Source organism: Malurus melanocephalus, unplaced genomic scaffold, assembly GCF_030028575.1.
Source record: "Malurus melanocephalus ecotype Western Australia unplaced genomic scaffold, MMel_1.1 scaffold_92, whole genome shotgun sequence".
In the NCBI taxonomy this organism is placed as follows: Eukaryota; Metazoa; Chordata; class Aves; order Passeriformes; family Maluridae; genus Malurus; species Malurus melanocephalus.
This window is the reverse complement of record NW_026623324.1, coordinates 1,240,537-1,255,937: the sequence shown is the minus strand read 5'-3', so window position 1 is coordinate 1,255,937 and position 15,401 is coordinate 1,240,537. Positions and strand designations below refer to the sequence as shown.

The 15,401-nt window shown below is 43.1% G+C and overlaps 1 protein-coding gene across 4 annotated transcripts in view; it reads left to right on the top strand.

Moving 5' to 3' along the window:
• Positions 1–4,310: 4,310 nt before the first annotated feature.
• The window catches only part of SIPA1L2 (signal induced proliferation associated 1 like 2), a 126,737-nt gene continuing 115,646 nt past the window's right edge, over positions 4,311–15,401 (top strand). For 2 of the 4 annotated variants that reach the window (XM_057368435.1, XM_057368436.1), the window contains exon 1: positions 4,311–4,609. The gene's annotated coding sequence lies outside the window, so the exon portion shown is untranslated. The remainder of the gene's footprint in view (positions 4,610–15,401) is intronic. The other 2 variants (XM_057368438.1, XM_057368437.1) reach the window with 1 other exon arrangement.

Here is a 15,401-nt window from a genome sequence, read left to right as displayed (position 1 = left end):
CAGTGGTTACTGGAATAGGAGCTCTTGTGTTCACCAGGCTATGCATGTGTGGCTCCAGGGCTGCTGGATCTAGGGAAACACAAAGTCTGGGGATTTGCCTGCAGTGCTGACCTTCGGACCAGCCTGYAGATGGCATGGTGATTCACTGTGAGTGTGTGAGTCCAGTGGCTACCTTGCYGCTCCTGCTCACAGCTTTTCCTCTGGTTGACTAGAGGGAGTTGAAATTGTTCCAAAGACCTAGCCAGAATTCCCAAATAGAGCACCTCACCTCATTAACTGCATCAGGAAATACTGAGCAACCTCAGCAAAAAGATTTGTGAGTGAGATGATATCTTTATGCCTTGGTGAGATCTTGTGCTCAGCACGCACTTACTTCATCTGGATTCTAGGCTTGTGCCCAAGGCTGAGGAAACACACCTAAACTTTCTTCAGCCTGCCTATTCCTGAGTGCCTTGTGTCAGCAAAACGAGCCTCATCATGTGGCTACGGGATGCCTTTTCCACCTCCCACACCACTTCCAATGATCCCAGTCAGACCCACTTCCCCAAGAATGCATGAAAATGTCCACTTTTGTYGTTAGAGTTGTCTTTATGTTGCTGGAAACAAACAGTGGGCGATGTTGGAACAATTCTTTGTGTGTTAACAGTGTCTGAAGACCAGCTTCACATGTGGCTGAGATGGGTACTTTGAAGTTAAATATGAACAGGCAAAATGAAGAAAAGGTACTGCAGGACAAAGTTGGCACCGGTCTCTATTGGAGCTGCCCAACCTGTAGCCTGTGGGAAGTCTTCTGTCTGATTTCTGCTTGCCTGTTTGTGTAGCTGTGCTGTTATAATACTTTCTGGGTCCATATTGTCAAAAGCTGAACTGTCTTGCTGTGATTTATCCCAAATCTGTGACGAGTGTCCTTCACTAGGCAATTCAAATAAATACATGCATTCTGGAAGAATTAGAATCTGAATGGAAAGTCAGTGTCCTTTTTTCCCCTCACCCTTTTCAATTSTATGTTTATCAGTTTTTAGTTTGGGCAAGAGATTTCTCTTGCCCCATTTGCTCTTGTGCTCTTGAAGCTTGAACATTCCTTTCTTATTGCAAGAAGCTTCTGTTTACCTCTTTTCACCTGTGTTCTGGTTTCTGGCCCTTGTTCTTCTCTTGTTGACTCCCCGAGGGTACACAGATGGTAGCCTGGAAGCCAAAAGGAATGATACTGGAGGAGTGAGAGAGTGAGAAGAAAAAGGAGTAAGAGAGAAGAAAAAAAAAAAGAAATTAAGGAAAAAAAAGAAAAAGCAGTGATCACAGCAAGATTCCAGACTCTCCTAGCAGCAAAACCCTAATACATATCAGTGTGCTGGATCTTGTCAAGACACAGGTAATGATTATTTTTGAGAATACAACCTAAACACCATTTAGTGTGTTGGCTGTAAATGTTTAGACCTGTTAAGTAATGTATCACAGTTCCATCACAAAGTACATTCTGTCAGCTGAGATTTTTTTTTTTTTTTAATTCTCTGGCAGAACCACAGTTTATCTGTTCTTTAATGGTGGATGTCAGCCTCAGAGGCACCACACAGCAGAACGCTTAAGCATTTCTCACATCCCGGTTAAGCTCCTTTAGACAGACAGTATGCAGGGGGTGAATGCACCCTATGTGCAGGAAGGAGTTAATCTCACCACTGCAGTCGGTAGCGACTGAATAGCATTTTTTCAGAGGATAAGGAGAGGCCATGACTTACAGATAAGCTGTCAGGTTTTTTAAAGCAGAGTGCTCTTTAGGATAGTAGGTGAAACACCGATATATTCTTGGAAGAAGCTGATTTGCATCCACAGTGCTTTTTAAAACGAGCCTTTAAAAGAAAACAGAGTAGGTATATGCAAATATTGTTCTTAGCATACAAAATATTACACCTATTAGTGCAGTGCGCTACCGCCTTCCCGAGCTTGCACATGAAACGTAGCCAAGCTTACAAAAGAACCATTTAGCTGCACTGACGGTGCAAGCAGGAGAAAATCAGCCGCAGCAGAGGTGGGTCAGGCACTGCACGGGCGAGCTCAGCAAAGCCGAGCGGGAGCGCGGCCCCGGGGCGGCCCCACGCAGCTGCCGAGGACACCTGGCGGCGGCGGGCGGCTCTCCCGGAGCCTCGCACCGTCCTCACCGGGAGAGCGCCAACGCCGTGGCTTGCCCGGCTTCCTTCGCGCTCTTCTCATCCAGCTTCCCTTCCTTCGGCGCGCTGCTCATCCAGCTTCCCTTCCTTCGGCGCGCTGCTCATCCAGCTTCCCATCGGCGCAGGAGATGCAGCGTGCGAGAGGAATGACAACAAGGAGAGAAAATGCAGCAGTTGCTGCAGTCTGTCCTCGGAATGAAAGCTACCCATGGGAACAAGCAGCCAGAACCCTCTAACACTGAGGACTTGGTCAGCGCAGCAATCAGAGGCAAGCGCTGCCCACCATGCTCTGTGCACACTCACACCTCTCCCGACTCCCTCTGTTTCCATTTAAATTTTCTGTCATTTCATTCCCTTTTAAAGGAATGAACCTTCCAGGAAGGACAAAGTGAAAAATACAGCGTTCCTTTCACTTGTGGTGGTTTTTTATTTTCTGTGGCTTTTTGTTAGGACAGTAACAATATTATTCCTGTGCTCATGTCAGTACAGGGACAGTCTGCTGCCTAACTGGACTAGCGATTTTGGGCAGAAATGATAACATTCTAAAATAACATTTTAACCAGAACAACACTCATGCAGGCATCCAAACCCTCACTAATGAGTGTAATGTTTGTCAGTGCTTTTAATCTTGACACCTCAAAGTTTGTTCTAATAAGCCTGCATGAACCTATGCTTGGATCTGTGATTGTGGGCTGCATTTCCTCATGTGCATTAAAGGAACAGWATAATGTGCATTCAAAGAACAGTTAAATGCAATAACCCAGAATTTGGCCTTTGGATCTTTAGCTCACATGTGACAGTTCCTTTCCACTAAAGCTTTCTGCTCTTTCCAGCAAAAGATAGGCAATGAGGAGAAGTTTACTAGGCAGTGGAATACTTGTAAATGTCAACATTCAGTCTGCTTGCCAGAGCTGAGTGAACTGGTACAACCAGAAAGTTACTTATCCATGGAGAGGTGGGAATGGGCGGAGGGGAAAGAAAGCAAGAGAGGACTAGAAAAACATAAAAGAATCCTGGATTGTTTCTGTAGGGCTCTGTAGGAGTAGACTTTATTCTGATGGTATTTCAGGCCTCATCATTTTGGGTAGGAGATGGGAGCAGCCACATCAGTCCTGATAACATCTTCTATTTTGCAACCTCTATGTAGAAGTGGGTCCTATGATTACAGATATGGTTCATTGCAGAACTAGCTTGCAGAGTAGAAATGAGGAAATTCAAATTCTGGAAACAGCCTTTGGTTTGCTTACCAGAATGTGTGGGGGAAATGGAGGAAATGTGGATACCTAGCCATGACTTATTTGGCATGCAAACTAACCTGTTTAGAGTTAGGGAAAGCTCCATGCTCCCGACCACGTAAAGCTTAGGAGTGATACACAGGAGACAGAGCACACAGGACATTTTCGAGGACTCCACTGCCATGTGTTTCTCCACTGTAGGTATCCCCGGTTTAAAGACGTGGGTAAGTGCAGGCACTACCGGGATGTGGACACAGCATCCCCGCCTCAAGCCCGGAGGGTCTCAGAAGGGCTCTGASTGAGGCAATACAGAGCCTGTAGCATGACACAGATTCCCGGTCACCCCGCTGCTCGCCACACCCAGAGCTCCCGCGGGAAGGTCTCAGGAGCCCGAGGGYGGCAGCGGGGCTTCAGCGGCCGGGCTGGGCGGCGTTGTCCAGGGTCTTGAAAGGGAAGACCAGTGGCCGTGCGGGGCAGCGGCAGGCGCCGGGCCGCTCTGCCTCGCCGGGCACGGCTGCGGGGCCCGGTCTGGCTGAAGGACGGGCGCTCACCGGCTCGCTGCCGGGGAGTGCCCTTCCTGGGGCCCCCGTGCTCTGCCTCACTYCGTCCCTCACCCCACCTGTTGCTCGCTTCCGATCCCGAGCTGACCGCCTGTCCCCGGGGCGCCGTGCGAACCCCCTCCCGCGGCCCCGCCGCGGCGGGCGAAGGGCGGCGGGGGAGGCGGTRCCAGGACACGGGGCGGGGCGCGGGGTTCGGGATGCGCGACAGCGCCAGTGGCCAATGCGGAGTTGGCGGGTCCCCCGGGGCCGTGCCGGCGGGGCCGGTGGAGGCGGGACCGGCGGCCGGGGCGGGGCTGCGGGCGTGCGGGGGAAGGCGAGCGCGGGTGTGAGTGTCGCTGCTGCCCCCGCCCTCCTCCGCCGCCCCGCCCTCCCGTCCGGCCGCGGAGCCGCACTCCAGAGCCAGCGCCGGGCAGAGCGCGGGGGAGCGCCGCGAAGGGGGTGGCGGGGGAACGAGAGGAGGAGCAGCGGCGCCCACGCCAGCCCGCAGCACCCCGTTGGACGMCCCCTGTTCCGTGCAGGGCTCCGGCGCCCCGCGGGTGGCGCGTCCCGCGGGAGGGGAGCGGAGCGGAGCCCGTGTGCGCGGGGGGGCATGGGGGTCCCGCGGCCGGAGCAGCCGGAGCGCGGGCAGCAGCGGCGGCCGCGGCAGCACCAGGTAAGGAGCGGCGCTCTCCTCCGCGACCGTGTCCCGCGGGCGTGCGACTGCCTTCCCTCCCGGGAAGGGCTCGGGAGCACTCCAGGGAAGGGGGTGCCGTGAGGACAGACCCGTCTGCTTCCTCAGGTGCCGTTGCGAGGGAGGCTCGGCTTTTGCGGGCTCCGCGGAGGACGGAGGGCTGGGGCGGGGGGGGGAAGCGGCGCGGAGCCGCGGGCCCCTCTTCCCCATCGCACCCCGTCCTCGCCACGGCCTCCACACGGTGCCCGGCGCGCCGGGGCGGGGTGGCTGCGCCCGGGGGCGCTCGCTGTCGCACGTCGCCTTTATAAATAGCGATGCGATCCACCTCAGAAGGAATGGCCGCGGGGACGGCGGGGGTGGCTGCCGGGTCGCCGGTCACCTGCGGAGCGGTACTGCCGCCGGCTGCGGCAGCTCGGGCACGCCGCTCCCCTCTCCGAATCTCACTCCGAGAATAATGGCAATTGCCGAGTAACTTTGTCTGGCTCGGACATCTGTGGGGTAGAGCCGCTGTTGAGAGCGGGGCGGTGCAGCGGGGACCGCCCAGCGCTTGGGGTAGCAGTGGGAAAGGCTCTTCAGCCCGTGCAGTTTCCTTACATGACTTAAATGCTGTTTATTTGATTACTGGATACAAGACGCAAGCTGCATCCTTTTGCACTCTTTGTTATCTCGTAATACTCTGATAGCTGTTCAGGGTCCGTTCTCCAAACTTAGCGTTGGATTCGTTAAATAGTAGCCTGCTGGCCTCAAGTTCCGTTTAGATTTTCTGCAGGCGGCTCCGCAGCCCTTCTGTGCTGGGCGGCAGCGCTCGACTGCGCTGCTGGGAGCCCCCGCGAATCGGGAAGGAGCGCTACGCTTTGACAAAGGCAACTCCGAAGCTGACAAATTTCAGATATGGCTGTTAAGGTTCACGAAGTAGGTCAGCAAACTACCTTCGCACTTGGTGCTGCATTATTTTAATACATCGGTAGTTTGAATACTTCTTTCAGCCTGACTTTTCTAGAGGAAAGGAGTTTTATTTTTTTATCATGCAAAAGACATGCAAAGTTAAGGAAAATTGCACATGTAAATTTTCCCGAGCTCTTTTGTGCGCAGTTTTCACTTCTGAAAGTTAACACTAGATGGCTTTCTTATATCAGCTATTCTGCAGGGAGGGAGAGCATGTTATCTGTCTCTGCAGCCTGCTATTTCTGTATTTGTCTGGGTTTTTTTCTTCACGTGAGTAATAAACTATTTTCTGGTCAGTTCTGCACTGATTAGACACGAACAGATTTGAAGCTTGCTTACTAGCTGACATAATTCGTTGTTTTGGTAGCTCATGTTGCTGCTTTTGCCATCGTTTTACATGTGTGTTACTAATATCTAAAGAAAGTTTGTTTAGTTGGAAGGTAACTGCAAAATATTTATGTTGCTTTTAAGGACGGCTGCTGGATAAGGCAGGATGTTTGAAAATGGGGAAAAGCCATTCAGTCTCAGTTGTTACTTAGTTTGATGGACTTACTTTAAAAAGAACCATAGTGCATTAACATTGTTTGTTCAATTGTTTTTTTYCCAGATTCTGTACCTAGCTATCTTAGACCAAAACATTTTGGAGTTGTATTCAGAAACACAGGGCTTCACAGCCTGCTGGATGCAGGAATGCCTAGGCTTGGTGCCTTATTACTCTATTTCTTGTGTTTTTTTTCAAAGCTGTGCCTCTTGTCAGTAGGGATGCATTATTTGCCCTCCATTCGCTTCTTCGGTGGTAGCTCTGAAATACTTCAATCTTAAATTTGATCTTTGAAATATCTTTTCTTATTAATGCAAGCATGTTTAAATCATCAAGAGCTCTAATGCATTATAGATATTTAAACATCACTTAGGGTCCACAACAGTTGATTTATAATTTATGTAGCATTCACATAAAGCTAGATTCAGAGAGGTCTCTGAATGTATTGTCTTGGTTTTGCGTGCCCAGTGGGTTACCTTAGTAGGTTGTGCRGCACTTAGATGTAACAAGAAGGAATACTTGTAAAAATGCCAGACTGTTTCACCAATCCTRTTGGATCAATTAAAGATCATTTCATTCATATATGCCGAAGATATAATGTGAAGCCTAGAAGTAGCCAAGACCTCAGTTCTTTTTAGCTGGTATTTGCTAACTCTGTGTATCAGAGTGTTTTTAAAGGTTTACATTTCATTTTCCTGAAAGAAAGATAATATGGTATTCTTTCTGTAGGCATTTTCTGACATGCCATTACTCAAGAGCATTGTGAAATAGTCTTGCTAATGAAGAGAATCAAATGAGGAACTAAGCAAAGCAGTGGTCAAAACCATCCCTTTTCTTTTTTTCTGTTTTTGACTTTTATGACTGAACCGAGGCAGTTCATTTTTTTGCCTCCAGCTTTGTACTGGACATAGGCAGGCACTGCACTTAAGCTTTTTATCTGCAGATCACCAGTTCAAACTGCAGGGGAAAGTATTTTCTCCTTGCCTTGGCTGGAGTTAGGATTATATTTAGATGGCTGGGTGTTAAAATATTTTCAGTAGGTTCCTACCTTTTACCGCTGAGAGATCTAGTTTGGTAATATTGAGGGAGAAATGTGGTGCTGTTATGATAATACAYGTTACAGATTGTGGAAAGAGGGTGGGGCACTGGGTTATCTAGTTTCTCACGTTAGTCATCCAAGATTACCAACAGTAGCTGTCTTGACAGCTTGAAATGAAATCAGGGTTTGACAAATGCTCTTTTCTCTTTCCATGCAGTTTTTGCTTTGCAATTTTAAAATGTTTGGGTAGGCTGGGTTTTGGATCAGTGAGGTGGAGATGACTGTTTATTTTATGTATGTTGCAATGCTGTGCTCAGAGTAGAAACTTCTTTTGCATTAGGTAACATAATTTGTATCTGATTCTTTAAAATGTTACCTCTTGCAAAGTCAAGACCAACTTCAGTTTCTTTGTTTCCAAGAGAATTTTCATCCTCATAAATCTGGACAGTACATGAAGTTAAAGGTGGGAGTACTCCTGACCTTCTGTTTCTACCCTGATTTTCTACCTGAATTTTGAGAAAATACTGTGAGGACTCTACCAAATCCAAGAATCCAATTAGAAGAATTTGTGAGGGAATTTTTAATGTTTCTCAGTTGATTGTTTGCTTGTTTATTAAACACTTTGTTCACATGAATTGCATTAAGAATAACAAATTCCTGATGACATTCACTGATGATGCCATATGACTAGTTAGATTTTTAAGAATTGTCAGGACTTCACATGAATAGCTGTCTTTTTTTAGTTTGTTTTGAAAGAGCCAACTTAATGTTAAACATCTGATTTATCCTGACAGAAGTAAATGAGAGAGAACCTGCCTTCCTTTGTAGTAAAGCACTGACCCCAGATTTAAAGCCACTTTGAGACATAATTGAATGAGCAGAAGATTGAAAAGGATTATTATAATTGGTGATACTCTTCTAGTTTTTTGTTAGACAGGACAGCAGTAGGCAGAAATGTCACTGTGATTAGTTTGCACCGTAGTTCTTACTGGAAGATATGTAGGCTCTTGTTTGGATCATGAAACTGTAATTACATCAGCAGTTAGCTACTCAAGATTTATAAGTGGATTCTTCTGGTTTTCTGGAATTTCTTAAGTTRTGAGCAGTGCATACATAATTAAAGGTTTTGTTTTAAGAAATGTCTTGAATCCTTACAGAGGTAATGTTCTCAACTTGTAATAAATGTGAGCAGCTGCTGTCCTGTCTTTTTGGATATGGAACCAAACAGCTTTATTGGATTTGATGCTTGTAACACATTTTAAGAATAGTAGATGTTTGAAATGAAGTAGGCATTTATTTTAGTTGCTGTTAGCTGGGGATTCTTTTCTTTTGGAAAACGACCTGTATCTACTTTTTTTTTATTATTTATTTATTTATTTTTTWAAAAGCTGTGAGATGTAATGTAGAAAGATACCATACCTATTTTTTGAAAGTGGGGAATCTAGAAGGAGGCTAGAGGAGTGGTAGTAAATTGGCTTGTAGTATCTGGGAGCTGGAAGGTGGCAGTAACTGAAGTTGTCATGGCTGCCCCTCCCCCTCAGCAGCTTAAATAAAATTCTGAGCACAGCACTTGGAGTTTTGCCATTGACTTTGAATCTTTTCTTATATAATATCTTCATTTTTTTTTGTTCTGGATCCTGCAAAGTCCCATACCCAGCTCRGCAGATAATACTTCTGTGTTATTTGCTGTTTCTTCTTTCCTCCCCCTCTCTTTTGCTGTCTGAATTCTCCCTCACACAGTGACTGTGGATTGTGATAATGCCTGCCTGCATTTATGTGTATCAGGTGTCCTCTAACATAAATCCCATCAAATCATTTTCACATAACTTACTCCTGAAAAGTCATAATGTGAAATACCTATGATTCAAAGACTGCCTAAAAGATTAAAGRTACTAAGCTCTCATAAAACTCATCAATTTGCCCTTCCATTTCCCTTTAGGATCACCAACTTCTTTTTTAAACGTGATACAAACTATGATGAATAGACCTGTTTTGCATATTACAGAAACAACAGATCACAGTACTTAAAATGTTTCTGTAAGGAAAGTTGCTCTGAGAACACTAGACGTTCTGTGACACATTTATTTAAATACACTATGTTTTAATGCCTTTATAAAATTTTTCTATTGSCTTGGTATTTTTCTGGTATTTTGTTATGAGCTTTCTTTCTTATACTTGTTTTTTTTCCATATATATCAGATGGAAAGGAGATTCTGGGCCACTTTGTATTTAGTTTTTGATTTTTACRGTCACTTCAGTAAATCTGACAAATTGTGAAATGATATGACAATGAAACGGGAATTAGAGTAAGGACAGAGTGAAACATGCTAAAATATGTGTTAWAAGGCCACATAGTGTTAAAACATTTTTTTGCTGGTTTTTTCCCCTTTCATTTGGGAGAGTAAAAAGAAATACTGCAATTAATGCATAGTTAGCAAAACTGTCACTGCAAAAAAAGCAGCTCTGTCTCCTACATTTTGTGAAGAAGGTATTTGTGAAAGAGAGGAAGTTTCAGTCAGTTGGGTTTTTTCCAGGTTTGTTGTTTTGATTTTTTTTTTCCACCTGAGAGTTGCAAGTTATTTAATTACTCTTCTCTGGTTGTTGTCATTTGTGACTTTGTGTTAAAAACTGATTATTTTCTACTTTTAGATACCTAAAGCGCATTCAGGGAAAAGAACATTCCTGTGCTGCTAGTGTTTCTAACTTCTCTCAGCACTGAAAATGAATACCTGACATGTTTTAGCATGAAATCTCATTTTAATACTAGTGTGACACAAAGTGGAAGAAAAGTCTGGGGCAAAAAAAGAACAGAAGAGTGTGGCTGTGTCTATGCATATATTCTCGTGCCTAATGTGTGTATCATCTGCAGCACATAAGCAAGCAAGTGTATTTTGCTTAGGTATGTGCTGGTCTTGCTTATTGCAGTGGCAGCTGCTCCTGAAGAATTAGGAATTAAATTAAAATTTACAGCGATCAGGTTGTCCTTGGTGTTCCACTGTAGCAAAGTAAGCCTTGGTTTTACTTTGTAAGGTTGTCAGGACAACAGCTTATTATTCCTGCTCCTCGTGGTGTTTCCCTGTAGCAATGGAGGGAGCTGTTTCAAAGGCAGTGGCTGCCTCGCCTCACTGGGCTGCGGGATTGCCAGCTGTGATTTGGGTTCAGCAGGATGCTCGGCGTTTGTCATGCAAAAATTCTAATTGATGATGAATGTAAACCCAGTGTGAGAATAATTTTGTTCATTGGACTAATGTAAAACAACCCATTGTATTTACAAATCCACGGCCTATTTTCTCCACAGTGTTGTCATTAATCTTCTGTTCTCTTCCTTCTGAGGCTCAGAGAAAAATGTTTGAAGTTTGACAGTATGGAACCTGTGATAGGAGTTGAGACAAGGTAGGAATTAGTTTAAAGCWATGTTATGTCAGTGTGCTGCAGTCTGACGCTGGAGTTAACAAGTGAAACCAACTGGGGATTTCTGTTAGGTTGAGTTTGTGATGTCTTTGACAAAAACATCAGATGAAGTTGGTGTTCAATGATGGGCCACACAGTAATTGTTGAGGTGTTGGCRTTTTGAAGAGCTACTGTTCTGTTCTTACTATGTGGTAAATTAGAAAAAGAATGTATATTGTTAAATAGAGCAGACTAAATGACTACAAAGTYACTCTCTGTGTATAGCCATTAATACAAGCGGTGCAAGTATTTTCAACTGCAATAACTTTTAGATTGTTGGGATGTTCAGGGGCAGGAAACTTGTTGGTATGTTCAGGAGGGAAGGTTACATGAAGAAAACTTTTAAATAGCTGAGGATTTTTTATTATTATTTCATGAAATGTGCTAACACATGGGACTTATTTTGGSACTACCATAGCCTCCTTTATGTTGTTGATATAGAGATATTCCTTAGTTTGATCCAACTTCCACCATCTGGGTTGAGCTGTAGTAGTCAATAATTAAGTGATGTGCAGGTACTTTAAATCCTTTTATCAAAACAGTAACCTTCTATTTCAAATTCCCTTTTCAGACAACTGAAACAACAGTCCATTCACAGAGTAATTTGGCAGAGATACATAGGCATTCAGTCGTCGAAGCTGCCTGCRGAGTTAGAAACTATTGGGATAAACCTGTCAGTGTTCAAAACATTTCCTCCCTTGTTCAGCTTCTACTTTTTTTGAGAACAGTCCAGTAGTCCAGAGGTGGGTGTCTTTCCCCTCTCAGATCCTCTGCTGCTTTCCCTCGCCTCCCCCAACAATTTTCTTTGTGTCTTTGTACATGTGTTTGAATCACACAATCTTTTTTGCATTGGAAACCATCTCAAAAGATTATTTTTAAGGTTGGTGAGATGAGGTGGAGTAAAAACTGATTGGTGTAATGTGTAACCATGTGTGAAGAGACTTGCTCATTTCCACTTCTCTTTAAATGTAGACTTTGGCAGGTTTGTTCCAAGAAGGAATCAGGATAGATGTGATTGTCTGTGTTGGTCAAGAGCTGTGCAGGTGGTTGCTCGGGGTGCTACACTGAAAAAYCTCAGGCTATCAAATATTGGAATTGAGCTCCAATATTTTCTATAAGGATGAAGTTTCTGTTGATAAAGTAGAGGGTTTTACTGACATTCTGAGCCAGGCTGCTTAACCTGGACCCCTCAAAATCATTGCTTCTGGAAGAGATTTCTGAGTGAAGGGTGAGCAGTACTTCATTAGTATGTGAGATTGTCAGATTTGATAATTTTGCTAATGTCTGTTTCTGTCACACTTAGGGTGCTTTGTGTTTTTGTTTTTTGGTTGTTTAACCTTTGAAATTAAGTTCCTATGAGCATAACTACCCTTTAGCTATCAGATTCTGCTGAATCAAACAGGCTCAAAAAATCTTGAGGTGGGGGGAGGTGTTGTACTCTATGACTGCATGAGGCTTCTTTCCTCAGGAAGTAAAAATTGGTGACCATTCTTTCCATTATACTGATCTGCAGCAAATAGATATGACATTGGAAAAGTTTTTGGGTCTTACTTTGTATTTTACTCCTGTATTGTCTAAGGCATTGTTACATATATAAGATTACATCAATACTATCAATGTATAGAGTTTATCTATGCTGGGTAATGTGTATACAAGCTATGCCTTTGAACACACAAATTTCTAATTGAATATCTACCGTTGCTTTGTGTGGCTGTGTGTTAGAATCAAATATTTAAATATATGCATAGTAATAATTCTTTCTCTTGGGAAAAATAGATGCTTCATAGTAATGTTTCTCTCTTTGTTGTGTAGGCTGTACCCAACAATATCAATATTCCTATCCACTCATTTTGCAGTGTTCAGTATGCCTGTAGGTCAGAGGTGTTTAAACTTGCAAGTTAGAGATTTTTTTTCTATGTCAGCTGTCTCAGCTGCATCTCTCAGTGGAATGGTATGAATTCTTTATGGCAGCTGCTGCAATAATCACTGCAGGGAAAAGTAATAATAAGAAATACCTGAAATCTGTTAGATATTTCTCTATGTAACTTAACAGTTTATACGTGCAAAAATGATATAAGCCATTCTCAGCAAGTGCTGTCTTCTGTGGGTGTGAACATTTGCTCAACTAGAAATCCCCTAAGTAGAGGTCAATGTATCTGTGGCAGCTGTAGGTATAAAACTAATCAATTAAATTGATAAATAAGTTTAAACTTTAAGTAATTATTTGTATTGCTTCATTTGTTATAGTGTGAAGTCTTTCCCATTTCAGGATTCATATATAAGGTGGATAATGACTTTAGGTTTTCTTGGTTGAGTGGTGAAATTAGTTTTTATTATCATGGACTATATTTACAGATTCTGAAACTTCAACCCCTTCCGTTTCATACGTTAACATAATTTTTTTTTACTTCTATGTTTTATTCCTTATTAGGAAGAAATCTKCTGGAGTTGTTTTGGTTCAGGTTTTGGGTTTGGATTTAGTCTTGTTTTCTTTTTTTCCTTTAAGCAGTAATTAAAATAGGCTTATATGAAGTTTCTGAACACCTTTTATGTACTTAATTGTAGTCATGGGAACCATTCTGTGTACTACTGAAACTGTAAATGCCATCATATTACATTTAATATTGCTTATGGCAGTTGGACTATCATTGATCTTGAGTTTATCCAGGCTTTTGGCATGATTGTCAGGCTCAAAACGTAGTATTTATATGGTTTGTATTCCACTTGGAGACGAGTTACAAGTGGGGTGCTGTGCTGGGACCCATTTCATTTAGTACCTTTATCAGTGACCTGGAGGAGGAGATGAAGTGTATTCTCATCAAATTTTCATGTGGCRTTACATTGTGGGAGAGCTTGACATGTTCGAGGACACTGCTCTGCAGCTGAGAGAGGCTGCTGGGACACACCAGGATGAACCTGGTGACATTCAACAAGGACAAATGCATGTTCTTACCCCTTGACCCAGGACAGGGTGGGGAGTGACTTCCTGGGAAACAGCTCTGCTGGAAGGGAACTGCGCATTCTGACATGAGCCAGTGTGGCAGGCTTCACTGCCAATGAAAAATGCCAGCAGCACACTAGGCTGGATACGCAGAAGCAGAGCCAGTGGATTGCCTATAGTCAGTATTCCTTAGGCCACCACTTTGGATACACCGCATACAGTTCTGGTTGTCCAAATACATAAGAAACACTGATTGAATTGAATGTAGTGCAGTGGAAAGCCAGCAAAATGAGGGACTTGGATCGTGTAAGGAGAGGCTGAGAGAGGTGGCTTTGCACAGCTTGGGCATCAGAAAGTTCAGGGGATGCTTAATAGCTGAGTTACAAGGTGATATATACCTAAGGAGGTGATTATGAATGTACAGCCAGGCCCTTTACACGACTACATGACAGGATGAGGAGAGGCAGTGGTCACAGTCTGAAACAGGTGAGGTTCTGATTTGGCACTTGCAAATAAAAAGCACCCTAAGGATGCTGAGGAATTGGAATAGGTAGCACAGGTTGTCAAATCTGCATACTTTCTATTTTTTAAAGACTAGACTGGACAAAGGCCCAAGAAAGTTAGTTTGAATACAGTGCTGTTGTGGCTTCCAGTGTGAATTAATTATGAAATATCACAACTTTTGTATAGTATCAGTTTCTCTGATAATTGAGAATTTTAGTTGATATTTCAGTGTACTGTGGTTCCACTTCTTTATAGTACAGAATTTGTACAAAATACCTATTATAATATTGTGAAGATCTTTTTACAAGACCCATTATAGTCTTGTATTATGGGCTCACCTTATATACTCTTTGTTTGAATCAGTTGACAAGAATTCCCAAATAAATGATTGTCAGTTGAATATTTTATAACTATAGAACTTAACAATAAAATAAGTGCTTAAAGACAGTAGCATGTCCTCTCCGGTTTGGCTTCATTATGTACTTTGCTCACCTTGTCACTGAATTTTGAAACATGATTAGCAATACTAGAATTCRAATGTGTGAATTTCTATTGAGCAATTGGATCCTTTCGAAAAGATTGTTTTACTGTTAAAGAGCAGGATGTGAATTTGAAATCAACTCACAGCAAGTCAGACTTAATTTTGTATTTAGTTCTTTTTACTTTGATTACTAATTTTAGTACTGTGAAACTTAAGATAACTTATGCTTGAAGTACCCATGTGGCTGGAAGAAAAAAAGCTGTGATTTGTTTAAGTCTTTAAAAATACAAATTGAAATGGTTCATTTCTGAAAACAGTTTCTGTTTGCATTTTTTTAATGCTCAGCCTTAACCTCTTAGTTTCATTAGCTGTATACAAGAGCCAGCAGAACCTCAGAAGCTTGAGATGATTCCTGTTCTTGCTCATCCAGCTTCACAGTGTTATACTTCCAAGTATTTCTATGTTTACTGAAGCATGAACCAGACCTTCAGATCCCTGTTTTGGTTTTTACAATCCATTTTATTAAGAGTTTAAAATTTCAGGCGTTTGTATAACATTCAGCTTCAGTATGAAAGAGATTGCAAATACGTGCTGAGATAATCAAAACAAACAGGAAAGAGAATGGAAGGAATTTCCTTTAGGGTAAAATTCTTTAAAGTTGAAATAAACCTGATAAATAGTGCTTTTCAGTTGGCAGGGAAAGTTAGGACTTGCCTTCTGAAGTGGAAGAACATGGAGAAGCTCAGTCAGATGTTCATTTTAAGCCATACTTTCAGCAAAATGAATTAAAGCATTACTTCTATTAAACTGATGGATCTCCGAAATTGTTGCATTAAGACTGAAAATAGGTACAGATCAGCAGCCCAAGCCTGA